This window comes from Mastigoproctus giganteus, chromosome 1, assembly GCF_048544385.1.
Source record: "Mastigoproctus giganteus isolate SK-2022 chromosome 1, ASM4854438v1, whole genome shotgun sequence".
NCBI classification, from domain to species: Eukaryota; Metazoa; Arthropoda; class Arachnida; order Uropygi; family Thelyphonidae; genus Mastigoproctus; species Mastigoproctus giganteus.
In genome coordinates, this window is record NC_143575.1 from 33460295 (window position 1) to 33477090 (window position 16796).

A 16796-nucleotide genomic window follows, 5' to 3' on the forward strand; every position below is an offset into this window, starting at 1 on the left:
AAAATATTCTTATATCATTAATTTTCTGCTAATTTTATTTAATACTATCTATGAAATCTTTAGTCGTGCTTAATAATTCAATACCCTCCAAAAAGCATTTGGAATAATCTTTATATGAGAAAAATATGCTTGATATGCTTGTAGTACATCTTTATAGCTGCTGGATTTGCATGTAGGATAACTCAAAATTGGACATTCTGTAGATGTCATATTTCTATAAAAGTTAACACAATTACGTTTAAAGAATAAAATAAAAATGGCCGAAACTCCATTTTTGAACAACAGTGTATATTGACCACGCTGAACAAAAACACTGATTAACAGTAAAGGAATTAGAAGAAAGGAAAAGATTATGGTCAATTCTCAACTCTCCTATCCTGTCAAAGTGGTTTCGCGACTTAGCACTCAACTGGAGAGGTCTGGGTTCGAATCTCATCGAACATTGGAGGAACGAGGAACTGCTAAAGGTCTCTACTGAATCATATCTATCACAAACTTAACAGCACGCTGCTACTTTTGCCCATATGCTTGACGTCCAAAGTGAATAGTATTAGCGTTGAGATTATAATTGGCTATTTATAATAGCAATAATTAGCATTGCGTAATGCTTCATTTCAAGCAATTCTCCTTACTTGTTAAATGCATGAGTAAGGATGTTACGAGGACATCTGGAGCGTACAGATATGTGTGAATATATATTGAGAAACTCAATGAGCAGAGTTTTGACACTTGAAAGTAGAGCAGAAAACTATTATAAAATTTAATAGGAGGCTGTTAAACTTTAAGTAACTATCTTAGCGATGTGCTCACAAAAGATCATTAGGTTTCACAGATGACTGGAAACCATTCATATGATCGGGAAGTGGCTTACACCAGTAAACTTCTTAGCCTTGTAGCAATTATCGCAGGAAACCCTGGTTATCTTTACAGTGAAGTTGAACTTGAAAGGCAGTATCAAGTAGATATTGTATGCTCACGGGCCGATTTGCATGTTGTGCAGGCTGGAAAACCCGAAGAGGCTTTTAAGAATTTCTCCTTTTAATAATAAAGTCTTTGAAGAGGCTTTTAAGAATTGCGCTTTAATAAATATGCTTCTTAAAGCACAAACACCAAGAGTATAACTTTGCTATTTCTAAAAAGCTTAAACAGCAACAAAAATACCAACTTCACCATGAATGAAACCTTCTTTAGGGAATGGGCGAACAGTACCTTCGGAATCTCTACAGATCCTAAATCAGTTTAACTCTCCCGCAGCAGACAATACCAGTTAGCAGGAAAACTACAAATCCGGATCCAATCTTCATATTAGACCTCTCCTAACAGAAATCACCGTAACCAAAGAAAATGTAACTCAGGCATTAAATAGTCTCCAAAATAAATCCACTTCTGGCCCTGATATGTTCCACCCTTTTCATCATGAAAATAAGCAGTCCATGTATCATTGAGGTCTTGCTACACATATTTAGAGAAACCCTTCACACTGGAGTTATCCATAAAATATGAAAACATATTTTATGGATATGTTTTCAACAAAGCAACTAAGCAAACCCTTAGCCATAATTATGAGACCATCATTGGACTCAGGGGAGGTTCCCACGGACTGGAGATGTGCAAATGTATTCCCAATTCACAAAGGGGGATCGAAGGGTGACACGAGTAATTACAGACCAATTAGTTTAACTTCTGTTCCGGGTAAAATAATGGAGTCACTGGTTAAAGATGCATTGCAGGATCATCTAGACAAAACTGCAGCAATAATTCAGACACAGCATGGGTTTGTTAAGGGAAAGTCTTGTCTGACAAATTTGATAGGATATTATGATGTGCTTACAAAGGAACTGGATGCAAAAAATAATTTTGATATCATATATTTGGATTTCAGGAAAGCTTTTGACACTGTTGCGCATGGAAGACTATTGTACAAATTGGAGCAGAATGGTATTAAGGGTAAGTTGCTACAATGGATAAAAGGGTGGTTGAGTGGGAGAACACAGAGAGTGAAAATCAATGGGTGCTGCTCTTCATGGACTAATGTTATTAGTGGAGTCCCACAGGGTTCGGTGTTAGGTCCACTGTTATTTTGTATATTTATCAATGATATTGATGAAGGTATATCAGGCTTAGTGTCGAAGTTGCAGATGATACAAAGGTTGGCAGGGTTGTTAATGACAGTAATGGCAGTGTGCTATTGCAACAGGATCTAGATAATTTGGGCAGATGGGCTAAGTAGTGGCAACTGAAGTTTAACCTTGACAAATGCAAAGTACTGCATATGGGTAGAAGTAACCCCAGAGAAACATACCAACTGTGTGGTACTACACTTAGGGTGGTAGAAAATGAAAAAGACCTGGGAGTAATTGGGCAGTCAGATATGAAGTTTTCTGAGCGATGCAGACAGGAATTTTGCTAGCAGGGAAAAGGAGGTGATTGTCCCTCTGTATAAGGCAATGGTCAGGCCACGCCTTGAGTACTGCGTACAGGTCTGGAGACTTCATTTTAGGAAGGATGTAGATTTGCTTGAGCGTGTACAGAGAAGGACAACAAGATTGGTGAGGGGAATGAATGGATCCTTTTACCAAGAGAGGCTTAAGTTCTGCAAATTGCAGTGGCTATAGACTAAGCACCTGCGCGGTGATCTGATTGAGGTGTATAAGGCCTTGAATAGGTTGAGCACGCTGAATTCTGATGGGATCCTTCCACTTGTTCAGATTACGAACCTAAGGGGGCATAAATTCAAATTAAGAAAGGACAGATGTAGAATAGATGTGCGGAAATTTGCCTTTAGCCAGCGGGTGGTTAATTGCTGGAACAAACGTCCATCTGTCGTTGTGGATATTGATAGGTTAAATAAATTTAAGGAGGAACTGGACAGGCATTTGGAGGGAATGGTGTGATTTTTTTTTTTTTTTTTTTTGGCTGATGCTGCATAAGCTCGTACACTTGGTTTCTTGCATAACATGCCACTACTACTACTACTACATTATATCGTAAAACCCGTGCCTAAAGTTAAACATCCAAAAGACAAGGACTTTTGCCCCATCTCTATAAGCTGCAAGTTATTAAAACTGTTCGAGAAGACTCTGCTGCCAAACTTTTTAATGCACTGTTTCCAGAAAAGACCTCCATATTCACACACTGTGATTCCAAAGAGACCGATTGTGACAAATTTAATGGACACCCTATTTCTGATCCAGACGACTCTGAACGCCAAAAGGCAGATTGATGTAATCTTTTTAGACATTAAAGCTGCTTTCAACAATGTCTCAATCAATGCCTTGACAATATTTGAAAGGTATTTCAGAATCTGTATTCTAAAAGGGAAGCATATTAAAAACCTCGTTTTCATTCTCAAACAGAGGCATGTGAGGGTTGAAAACAGGACCTTCCAATCGAACCACGTCAGCTACAGAGGAGTCCCCCAAGGTGGCGTCCTTTCTGCCCTATTTGTTCTGCCGCTTTGGACCCCTTTCTCTCTACGCATCCTGATTGCAGCATTTACGCAGATGATATAAAACTCTTCATCTCGTCCATGCCACTGCCCTAACAGAAGTTGACCCTTATGTAGAAAAAATTAGCCTATCCATAAACCTGACTAAGTCAGCTCAAATATCTTTTACCAACTCAAAGAAGAAATACAACATAGACATCAAGGTATTAGGTCCAAAAGGACTTCTAGGGCTTACGTGGGATGAAGGCCTGGCCTTCCAACAGCACTTCGCCAACATTACGTCAAAAACTCTCAGCAATTTGAGCAATAAGACAGGAAATTACTGGAGTAAACAACACAAACTTACCACTCAGTATACGAAAACATGTCTTGTTCCGATTCCCATGTATGCCTTGACGAGTTCGTCCTCTGCTTCCCTCACTAACATCAAAAAATTCATGGGTATAGAGTACCGGATTTGAATGTGGTTGAACCGTGTTAATGGCCACCCTTTCACCATCTCGAGATCTATAATGAATGCAAACCTTGGTTGTACCCCTTGGAATAAGTTGCTCGTGGCAGGAAATCTACGCATCCTCTTCAGCTCCTCACCGACAGTCTTCACCCCTCAAATGTTCACAATCTTGTTGAGGGCCCTAGGCTATCCCGCGACCTTCGCGATGGTGCATGGATTCCCCTAAGAAGCCCATTGCAGAATTTAACCACGATTAGAAGATTTTTTCCGACTAACACCCTCCAAACTTACAACAGCCTGAAAAGACTGATCCCCCATAAGTTTTGTGATGAGAAAGCTTAGCAGATCTCACAAGACACAGGACATGTACCACCACAGTTGTAGCAATTTCCTGATTACCCCCTTCAGAATAGAATCTCCGTTCAACTCTACTTTGCTCCTCTACTGAGGAGAATTAATTTATTTAAAATTATTATTTGTTTGTATGTATATTTATGTTAGTTGTATATATTATGATACGTATGTATTTATGTCTCTACCTTTTGCCCGTGTCACTGTACATATACGTGCTTTATATGCCCGTATCTCTGTGCTCTGGATGGTTATCATTTTGGTCTATCATCCACATACCATCCATGGAACTGTTGCAATGTAGGCTAAAGTCGAGATCGTTTCGCCAAGGCAATTCGCGACACGAGGCGTCACTGGACAGCATCTGCAAATTGCAAGGCCAATACTCTAGGCCGGTTTGTGTATTACGCAGGTCACATACAGTACTCAAGTGATTTCCAATCTTTGTTTATTTTTACAGAGGTATAATTTGATGCCATAAGAACACCCAACAGATAATGCATCTTCACCTCTTTCAAGATGCGTGGTTATCTCAAGTTCAACTTCCAGGATGAACATTATCTTTTCTTTCTTCATTGGAACGTCTTCTCTAGGAGTAACTTATGCTGGAGGTTTTATTGCAAACAGCTTTGTTTAATCACTACCACAATTACTGGGCACGTGACTGAAAAACACTGTATATTAATCATATTCGAGTTCTGCTCCAAGAAATACTTAAGAAATATGCCCATGACCGAATTTTAAAAAAAAAATAATTAAAAAAAAAAAACTGAAAAAAAAAAATCCCGCAGTAATTTGTCATTTTATTATCAGCATTGTCCCATTGCAATGATACAAATGCCACTCTGGGGAGTGCCAAAAGATTTCTAACGATAACACAATGCTAAAGAGTGAAGGTGATTCTAAGAATAAGGGAACCTCCCCTTCTATTGATGCAATCACACTGATGGCCAATTGACCATGATGCCTTGGCTGCAGGCCAGACTGTTTCACAATTATCCAACCAAAGATGTCATTTCGCTGAACAGTTGCCGTGCCAAATTTTATGGTTTATTCGGAATATCAAGGAGATATATATTGCAGGGAAAAGAACGGGGGTATCAAATGTTTTATATATTAAAATAAAACAAAAAGATAGGATCAGCAACAACGCAAAAGAAGAAACAGATTACTGCCTGATAGCCCTCCAGTACAATGTGGTTGACCTTGATCGCTATGTAAAGCTTCAAGCACAATCAAGTAATGAATCAACCACCACTAGGGCCCACCTTGGATCTTGGCTACCCGGTGCAAAAATGCCTTTTTCAAGCAGAGAACATTCATCTTCAAGACTGCATCAAAATGTCCACGCCACTGGTGGAAGCTTTTTGTTTTAACGTATTCCTATTTCCAACAAAAATCGACGCCTCCAAATATTGGTAGGACCTTGAGTTTGCACGATCATCCGTATTGGGGGACAGGTCTGGTCATAGCCATTTACTTTTATAGATTCACTAGACTCCTCTTGATTTTTCAGAGACGAATGGCAATACATGAATTTACCTGTATAACGATAAATCTCACATTTTAAGTCACAATGACTGTAGAAGCATTACTGAAATATAAACCCATGTTTGTTTATCGTAAATTACTGCAAATTATTGGAGCGAGCTCGAAGTGTAATTCATCCGAAAGCGTATATTCACGTGGAACTATCACTGAACTCAACTAATCGGCTATATCATGTCTTTTTTGCTCTACCGATTTGTTAATTTTAAAACACCAAATGCTTTAAAATGGTGTCAATGCTATTTTAAGCAACAGCAACTAAAAAACGAAATTTATTCCAAAAAATGACTCGTGTTAATTGTGGAAATTTATTTTGAAAATAAATACTTTATTTATTTTCAGAATAAATTTTCTTTTCTTGCTAGAGAAACTGACAATATTCTGAGGGCCCTCAAAAATTTCTTTATCTTTTTTTTTACAAAAAAATAAGTATTTTTATATTATAGCGAAGCCGATGAATTATTTCAAATATTAGATAAATATTAAAATTTAAGATTTCCTTGTGAAAACATTTAAAAACGTTAAAGCTTATATGAATAGTAATTAAAAATATATATACGATGTATATTTAATTTTATATGAAAAGTTATAAATCGGAAACGATTTTTTTTTTTTAGGAACTCGATTATACGCAAGGAATTTTGGGATTAAGTTTAGAGTTAACCTACAATCGAGCATAATTAAAAAAAAAATTAAGGTATAAATAAATCGGACATGTTTCTACATTCCATTACAGAGACTTCGAAAACAAACCACATATGTCACGTGGTTAACAACATTGTGAGTACTTTTACAATAAGAAGTATGAAAGAAAAATATGATGAAATAATTGCTTAGAGCAAGCTTTTTGACAGCTATTCCTTCAACTTGTTTACATATTTCAGGTTCTCTTCATTTCTTAAGTTATATGTTATTTCTTCTTCTTCTGTTGTTATAAAAAAGATCTGAAGAGTGGAGGAAAGTTTGGTGTTTTCAAAGCATTGTAGACAAAGTCCGCCTCAGCTTTTTGTATCAGTTGGTAGATGCTTAAGAGTCTCGCTTCCTTGTATCTCGAAGTCACCAATGCATTCCAGGGAAGGCCTAAAATTGAACGAACACATCGATTGACAACTGAATTGATTCTCGCAAGGTTATCTTGATAGATCGTTTGTTTATCCCAACTCAGCTTATCATCTAGCCAGATTCCTAGAAACTTGGTATCCTTCACCCTTTCGAGTTGTTTTCCTTTGTATGTTATTTCGAAATCAATATTTAATGGTTTATTTTTCGTCCTAAACACCATATATTTGGATTTTTCTGGGTTTAGTATAAGCTGATTCTTTTGAAGCCAACTATGCATTTCAGAGAGCAGGGCAGAAATCTTGCGTTGGGGTCTTTATTAGTGATTAGAATGGAAATGTCATCGGCATATGCTATTAGGTGGGAAGATGGAAGAAGAAAGAGAAATTCATTAATGTACAGAACAAATAGGACAGGTCCGAGAAGTGAGCCTTGAGGTATTCCCCTGGAGAAATAAGAAATGTCTGAAAAAGACTGGTTTGTTTTAACGACAAACGGCCTATCAGTAAGGTAGTCTTCAAGGAGAAGGTTAATTTTTCCTCTCAAGCCAAGATTGTTGAGCTTGCTGAGTAGGATTTTATGATTTATGCAGTCAAAAGCTTTGGATAGGTCTAGAAACAGTGCTATTGCATAGTGACCCTTTCCAAGACAGTCCGTGATCATAAAGCAGAAGTCAACAATTGCCAGGTCAATGGATCTTTTCGAATGATAAGCGTACTGTTGTTGATGGATAAGCTGATTGACTTCCAGGAAACCCATGAGCCTGCCGTGAAGAATTTTTTCGAATAATTTGCAAAAACTGAGAGTAGAGCTATTGGACGAAAATTGTTGATAGAGTTGCAGTGTTCCCCCTTAGGAACAGGACTGCTTTTTTGAATTGAGACGGGAATTTTCCAGACTGAAAGGAGAGATTGTAAATATACTTCAGTGGTGTTAGAATTGAGTTAAGGACCTTCTTCAGCAGAGAATAAAGATATTTTTCTCAAAGCCAGTGGTTCCCTTTACTTTTAATTGATGTCCTGCTTCTAAAATATCTTGATCTGAGAGCGGAGCGAGAAAAAAAAGAGCTTCTCATGGAGTGCTTGACAGATTCTCTTGTTGCATTATCTCCAGAGTCAAATTCGTCTTTAAAAAGGTTATTCGCACTTGAGATAAAGTGATTACAGAAGGCTGTGGCTTTTTCCTGGTCATCTGAAATGAGTACCTCGTTCTCAACTACATCTCCGTAGCTCTGTGATTTCGTTTTCCTTCCAGGTAGCAGCTTGTCCAAGACTGTCCATTTTTCCTTGCTTGCAATTCCTTTACGTTGGGAACTATAATATTTCCTTTTCTCCGAACTAATACTGTCGGTGACTTTGTTTCTGTACGTTGTGTATTTGTTTTTATCTGCCTACTTTCGTGTTGCTCTAGCAATTCTTGCAAGTTTGTCCCTTTTCTTTAGCACGTTACAAATTTTGCTTGAGATGAATGGGTATAATTTGCGTCTTGGCCTAGTGGTCTTTTTATTCCCTGGGCTCCTGATGTATTACGAGCATTTTTCGTAACTATTTAGGATATGCTCAAAGAAGAAGTTCGTCGCAATTTCAGGATTATCTGTAGCAAGCACCCCATCCCACGAAGACTACTGGAGATCATAACAGAGCTGATTGAAAGAGCCTGGAGTGACAGATCTGTAAGTGTGCATGATCTCTTCCACAATTGTTTCATTTTCAATTTCACATACCGATCTCTTTCCAACTTAAAGCTTGCCATTTTAATTTTGACTACTGATATGGGACTGTTTATCATGGTTTATCTGTTTATGAGCACTGGCAGTATGGCCCCTAGTCATTGACACCGAAAGTGAAACATGTCGGGTAGTAAATTAAGTATTCAGATAAATTACTGCGTTCAGTTTTCTCTTGATCAGAAACGGCGCCTCCGTAGCCAGGTGGGAAGGAGCAGCAGTGCGTAGCACACGCTTCTTGATTAGACCGGGGTTCGAGCCCGTCACCACCAAATACGGAGGATGCGGAAAGGTCAGGGAATGACCACCGCATATCCCCGGAGCAATATGGCCTTAGTTGCTAATGCTCCTAACAAACAAACAACAACTTGATCAGAAAATTAAAGTTGTCCGCAGCATGAACATAAATTTTCTGTTCATACTGCAGATGACCACATAAAGTCAGGAGTTCACGAGATAGAAAGAATACAAGAACATTACACCATATTTAGCAGTCACGCGAGCTTGAACCACGGTCACTCAAAGCGCGTGTACTTTTTTGTACCCTCCAGCTTGACCAATCGACTACGGAGGCTAAAAGGTACTTCGGTTTCACACTGACGTCACTGCCACTCACTTCAATAGAGCGCAGATTCCCTTTGGATGCTATGACGCACACCACCCTCCTGGTTAGGCTTTCCACCAATGAACGATAGCCTGCAATGGGTAGAATCCTACATTCCTCCTACAGAACAGTGACCAGTTGAGCTACTGATGTGGGAAAGGTTGGTGTGGCCTCATTTCACGTTCCAATTCATTCCACAGATGTTCCAAACGGTTCAAATGGGCACTCCGTGACAGTCATTCAAGCTTTTCTACATTCATGTCCATGGATATTCTCAAACAGCACTGGCAGTATGGCATGGGGCATTATCCTGTTGATACAGACTTATGTTTGTTTCAAAGAACTGCCACATCGCAAGGGGCATGGAGCTGTCCAAAAAGCTATGGCAGGCGTCCGCGTTCATGGTTCCTCGTATGTTTATCATGGTATGGTTTAGGACCTTTGGTCCTAAACCATACCATGATAAACAGACCCATATCATCTTCTCCGAACTTCATTGCTAGCATAATGCACTCTAACAATAAACTTCCTCCACAAATCCTCTACCTACATACACGCCCATCTGATCGAAATGGGTGTAGAGAGTGAGTGGTCACTCTATAGAACCGATTTACAATGCCCTATGGCTTAATTACCGCGTTTGTTGCCCACTTATTCCAGTTGGCGATATTTGGCTTATGCGCTGCCGCTCTCCCATGAAAACCCAGGCTATGGCGTTCCGTATGTACTGTGTTCATAATCACCTTAGCCCTGTCGTTGCCCTAAAATCTTAGATTATCGTACTATCCTTTCGAATACCCTCTGATCACGTGGAATGAGCTATCATGGAACTACCTTTCTGTGCGTAAGGGGATGGTACCCTCATACATCAATTTCATGCTACCATCACCGATGGTCAACTTTAGGTGGTGTAGGCCGTCATAAATTACACGAATTGACAAGCCAGCAATATGACATCCGACAATTATTGCTTAATTTATTTATTTTTTTTTTATTTAGTTAGTTGATTTTCTGCTGCATATTTGCATCTTGGTTAGGGTTGTCGATTGGTTCCCATTAGCGTGGAAATTTATATTAATTTTATTTTATTTTTCAAGTTACCTTAAGAGTACAGAACTAGTACTGCAGACATCGAAATATTTGCTTATTCTTATTCTCTGGAACAACCTTCCCGTATTTTACTAAATGTTACAACTTTCAAACACTAGAGTTCAGTACTAACAATTCCCCCCCTCAACCCATCCACGGACCTAGATTATATAAATGCTAAGCAATAGTTTTAGAAAACCATAAACATTAAAGAACAGATTACAATGCCGTTATTACTCTCTCTCTCTCTCTCTCTCTCTCTCTCTCTCTGTATCATCTGTATCATTTTGTTTCTACTTTTGCTCAAAGAAATACTTTATTTTCTCTTTTTTTTTTTTTGACATGTGAAATTAGGGGATTGAGCAAACGCTATAAATAAGGTTTAATTAAAACGTATTTTCCCAATAATATAATATGCAGATTTACATATTAATACAAAAATATAAAAAATAATGGATAATAAAAAAGTAGGTTCATAATATAAATCTATACTCACACAAAATCGAAGTCGATAGAGATATACAGTACACTGATCAAGAGTCGCAGAGTATCTTGGTTTTATTATTCATCAAATAAACCATAAACTTACCGATCACTCCATACCACAATAAAATACTACTTTACATGCACGTGTGGAGATGGAAGAGTTCAGACTCAAAATAAATGCAAATATTAAATATATTCAAACCATAAATCATGATTACCTCAAAATGGCAGATGACAAAAACTGATTTCTTACAGGAAACACTTGATCAAGCGAACGATATATGTGCGCATGCGTATGAAGCGTGAACTAGCGTTGCATATTCCTCTGTAAATTCACAGCAGGTGCCGATATCATCTGCTTGCTCCTACCGTTGGTTTCTAAGCAAAATAGGTAGCTATTATCATAAAAGTATCGAAAATAAGATAAATTTAAATAAGCTATTAAATATATATATTAATATCTAATAAATACATTAATAATATTAATATACCAATATCTATAGGTATTACATATTAATATTGAAAATATTAATGTGTATTATGAAAATATATATTAATATCCTAAACTAAATTTAGCATCGCAGAACGATGTAAGGAGAATGACCCGAAGAGACAAAACAGTACAGATTGCACCATATTACGTAATGTATGACATCCGCATTGCATAGTTTATTGTAATGAAAACATGGCAAAACTATTATTACTAAAATTCCCGTTTCGTTTTGGTGTTTTAATGGGCAAAAAAGGCTTAAAAAAAAAAAAGCTTGGCCAATTTTTATCTGTAGCAACTGCAATATCATACTTCTGGATTTTTTTTTATCTGACTCCTTGAAAAGAATAATTACATTAATCCATGCGTTGAGTTTGTGCAAGAGCTTCACCTATATGATTTCTGAAGGTCTTTGGTACCATTTGGCGAAATTGCACATTCATTTTTAAATGGTGGGGAGGTTCTTTTGTTATGCAAGTACGTTATCATTCGTCGAACCACACCTTTTGGTCTGCAGGTGCCACAATATGGTATTTGGGGAACAGTGATTCGATATAAAACATGAAAATTATTTCCACTGATAACAGAGAAAAACTATTTAGTATAACTGGAACCGTTGAACTTTAGAAAATTTTAAATTATAGCGATTAGACAAATTAACCTAAATGTCTGAGGTAAAAGTTGCATAAGTTTTGCCCCAGTTTATATCAGAGAGGAAGGTCGCTTTTCAAACAACGATTTTATACGATGAAACGTATGTTTTGGTGAAGGATAACTTTGACTTATTAGTTCAGAGAAAGGGAAATTTTTCTTCCCATATCGATAAGATGGGAAACAGAGAATGGGTGAATAGTTTACTTGATGCTAGAACTTGACCTATATTTGAATAGACGGTTCTGCAGTAAATGATGTGACTGTTTTTCCAAATATGGCCCATGCTCAGCTCCTATTCATTCGCAAAAATAGATAGTAGAAAAAAAAATATATTTTTTTTAATGAGTGTAGGAGCAAATTGGGATATTTCAACTTAACGAATCCACGACTTTAAAGTGCAATAAATATAAAACTTAAGTATACGATCATCAGTGTCCCTCAGAAGGGAAGGAGATGAACAAATCTGTTAACATTTATAATTTTGAGGGAAAATAAACAAATAAAGTTTGTTCCAAGGAATTGTGCTAAAAAGGAGGAAAAGTTAAATTTTAAGAATTTGAACTTCAGCTGGAAAAGTTGGTTGGCTGGCTGCCATAAGAAATTGAACAGGTTTAGAAGAAAGTGGAGAAACGATAACCTCTTCGAATCCGCATACATATACGTTTACTGTCAAAATTTCTTAGATGAATGGTGTCGTGTTTATAAATATCGAGAGTGTTTTATTAATATTAATTTTTTGTAAAAAATTGATCTATCATGAATTCTAATGGTAGAATTCAATTTTCTGGCTTGCTCTACACCAGGGCCACGCATGCTTTTTCGGACTTTTGATTCCTAGTTTTATCAACGGACTCTCATATTAAAAAAAAAAAAAAGTCTAAAAAATTTACCTCTTAGAATTAGAACAGGCGAGCTCGTATATTTTCGTGGATCCCACCACAGGGTCCGTAGACCACAGTTTGCGTTACACATTACAGAAAACAGCACGTCACGACTCGAAGATGTAGAAACAGCTAATATGTAGGTCTTTGAATCATGAGCAATGTCCAAAGACATGACACCATCATCTACACATGACCTCTCAACCTTCACTAAATCTAAGCTATTTCTGATATTTCTTAAAAGTTAATGGTACTAGAATTAGAAGCCAACACCTTTTAATGCCTTTATTCTGCTGTAAACTGTACAGAACTAAATAGCTTATACCGGTTCCCATATTTATCTATACATTAAAATCCGTCAGTGTCTAGCCATCCATTGTGTATATACTGTATTTGTTTGCCCAAAGCTATTTCAGCTTCGATACAAACAAACATGCTGAAAGTATGATTCTTCGCACTAGCCATTAATGAAATTCAGCCCGGATCTGTCCATTCCCTCTAATAAATAAATAAAAAAAAAAACATTTTTTTCCTGTTTTCAGCTAATCTGAAAACTGCCTGCAAAATTTTATCGTGGCTTTGTATTTTGACACATTTAGCACAAAAATCCACAAATATAAGTTCAGTAATTTTAGGCTCACTAATTAAAGCACTGAAGGTCCTCATCACTCTTTCAACTATAAGGCAAACCTCACTTGAACTTGGAGGGTCTATGGGATAAACATATACACTACCTCCGCAATTAATGTTATACATATTGTATAACATTAATATGAAACTAAAAATTTTTAGTTTTCATATTTTTTAAACCGATTACTGCGCAACACGTAGTATTCTAGTTGTATATAAATCTTTGGAATTAGGAAATACTTTTAAATTATTGTAAATATTTGTATTATTACATATAAAAGACGTTTCAATTACAAAATATTGTACATACGCCTGTACATAAGAGGTTTCAGTATAAAATATTACCATATGCAACTACCTACATAAAAGGCATTAATACTTAATTAGTTGATATGTTTTTGTTTAACACGCCTTTTTCTGTTATAAATAAAAACTTCTGTTAAGTGAAATGTGGCTAACTTACCTGACTATCACTGCATTAATGAAATATTTTTAGAGTTAATACATTAAAATTTAGACATTAAATTGTTCAGAAAAATGGAGTCACTAAACTTTACGTATCCTGATCGTCTGCTTCTTCGTTTCAGAAATCTTTGTTTTGATGGCTGTCTCATTACGCTATTCAGTTTCGTATTTCATTTCTACTAATTTTAGATTAATGTAAAAATATTCAGGCATTTTGTTGAACTTTAAAAAAATCTTAGATTAAAAGTAACTTAATTTTGATCTAAGATTTTTTATAATCCTAATCTAAGATATAATATAATTTCTAATATAATCTAAGATATTTTTTTATAATTAGTAAATGTTGGGTATGAGGTAGAAAGCAAGATACGCACCTATTTAATCATATTTTCATAAACAAAATAAAATATCGACAGAAATTTCAAGACAGTACAGATAATCTGATGCAATTTAAATATGTGAATTTGTTAGTTGATGAAAGAGCGTTGATAAATATATATCAGTGCATCACCTAGGAATTTCATATTTCTAACACTTTTTCGCAATGGTATGTGACATTAATGACTAGCATCACAAATATAAATATAAACAAAAGATATTTATTAATAGTTTAGGCAGAGATAAGTAATATTTCACAGGTGCTCTCAAAATATTCCAAAATAGGCATTTCAACCTTTATACAACAGTTTTGGTAAACACGACAATTACGGTTGAAATGTTATCAGAAGCCCTCAGTTTGCTTCAGTTTATCATTTTAAATGGAAAATAAAATGAAAGTTCACCAGGTGCAAACAAATATTTAGCTGAACCGCCTCTGGCCCTGATGATAGCAGCATACCTTTGAGGCATTAGCAAGATCAATTTCTGAAGATAATCAACTGATAGCTCGTGGTTCCCAACACGAATTATGGCTTCCTGAAGTTCACGAAGGTTCTTTGGTTGCTTTCTGGCAACTGCAGATTCCACACGATGCCAACAGCTCTCTATAGGATTCAGGTCCGGGCTGTTTCCTGGCCAGCTAACAGTTGAAATTGACCGTTCTTCCAACCATTTTTCACCTGTAACAAATGTAAACACATCACTGTCCAACTTCTAATGCAGATATGAAGCTAAAGTAACTACAGAAGTGCCTACTTACACTTTTCGCCCGATGACAAGGAGCAGAGTCGTCCTGAAAGATTCAGTTACTTGGCAGATTGAAATGGTCTCTAATGGTTGGCAGCAATTTGCCTTCCAATATAGCCAAGTATTCATTGGTATTTATGGAACCTTTTATAAACTGCAAGTGACCTACTCCGCGATACGAAACGCACCCCCATATCATTTGGCTAGTAGGGAATTTCACTGTACGCACCATACAGTCTGGATGGTATTCTTCACCAAGTCTACGGCGAATCGCTTGTCTCCCATCAGAGCCATGCAGGTTGAATTTCTTCTCATCTGAGAAAAGTTATTTTCTCTCTATAAGCTTTACGGTTTTTAAGGCATAAGCGCTTCAAAACGCAGTCCTGTTTTGGCGTTGAGACTCGTTTGCGTCCGGTTCCTTTTTTCCTATCAGCAGAACCAGTATTCTTGAGTTTGGAAAGAAATCTACTCACTGTCAACTGATTACAAGACACTCTATAAGCAATATGACAGGAAGAACATCCTTCCTCATGTAAAGCAACAATAGCACTCTTTCTTCGTGGGGTCAACTGCACGTAACTGGCCATCCTGACACAAGCAAGAAATGACTGCAACTCTTGCAGAGCGTGCTTATATAACTGAAAGTAACAGCTGATGCAATATTACGTCATCACCTACTAGTGTCAATCTTATCTGATGCGATATGTAAGAAATATTGTCATATACTTACGTTATTCGGACGACAATTACAATTTTAAGGGGTGATGCACTTTTTTTGAACACCAGTGTATATATATATTATTTTATTTTATTTTTTAATATTATTATCCATTCTGCACACTCTTGTTATCTTCGGCTGGCGAGTTTATTACATTCCATTCATTAAAGGGCGCAAATTGTGATAACCATTTACACTGAAAGGACAGAATTCATGGGATACCAGGTTCCTGGGCAACGCGACGCTGTCACCCCCTCTCGCTAGTGGACGAACCCTCCGTATATAGGTACACTGCACCACTACATTCACGTATACGCTAATTCGATGTCAGTATGGACAGACGTCGTGAGTTAACCGACTTTGAAAGAGGGATGATAGTAGATGCCCGACGCATGGTGACTCTATCGCGGAGTGGTACAGAAATTGCACTATCCACGTTCGAAAGTATCAAGAGTGTATCGGGAATACGCCATTTCCGGAATAACATCTCATCGTGGACAGCGCTCTGGGCGGAGAAAGGTGGTGGATGAACGTGGCCGTCGACGTCTGTCTCGCATTGTTTCAGCCAACCGAAGAGCGACAGTGGCACAAACACCGCCTACTTCAACAAGGGAGGTGCCAGAAACGTCTCCACCAAGACCATCAGGCGATCATTAGCCGCAATAGGTTATGGGGAGCCGCCGACCCACCAGAGTCCCACTGCTGACACCACGATACAGGACTCTATGTCTCAACTGAGCGAAAGAACATCGGCACTGGACCTTGGCTGATTGGAGACTGGTCTCTTCGTCCGATGAGTTCTGTTGCCAGTTATTTATCTGGCGGAAACCGCGCAAAACTATGCACCCGTCATGTCAACAAGCAGCTGTTCAGGCAGGTGGACGGTTGGTAATGGTCTGGGACGTGTTCAACCGGCACACATTAGGACCTCTTGTATCTAGACGAACCTCTGAATGGTCCATGTTACGTGTCCATTTTTTCAAATCATCTGCATCCTTTAATGGTCATCGTGTACCCACAGGGCAATGGACTCTTCCAGCAGGACAGTGCGCCTCCCAAGAGAGCCGT

At 37.6% G+C, this 16796-nt stretch overlaps 1 protein-coding gene across 3 annotated transcripts in view; it reads right to left on the reverse strand.

Annotated features, from left to right (window-relative positions):
* The window catches only part of LOC150090693 (ATP-dependent translocase ABCB1-like), a 390895-nt gene that overhangs the window by 334010 nt on the left and 40089 nt on the right, over positions 1-16796 (reverse strand). For all 3 annotated transcript variants that reach the window (XM_090372299.1, XM_090372310.1, XM_090372292.1), the window contains exon 3: positions 10984-11143. The gene's annotated coding sequence lies outside the window, so the exon portion shown is untranslated. The remainder of the gene's footprint in view (positions 1-10983; positions 11144-16796) is intronic.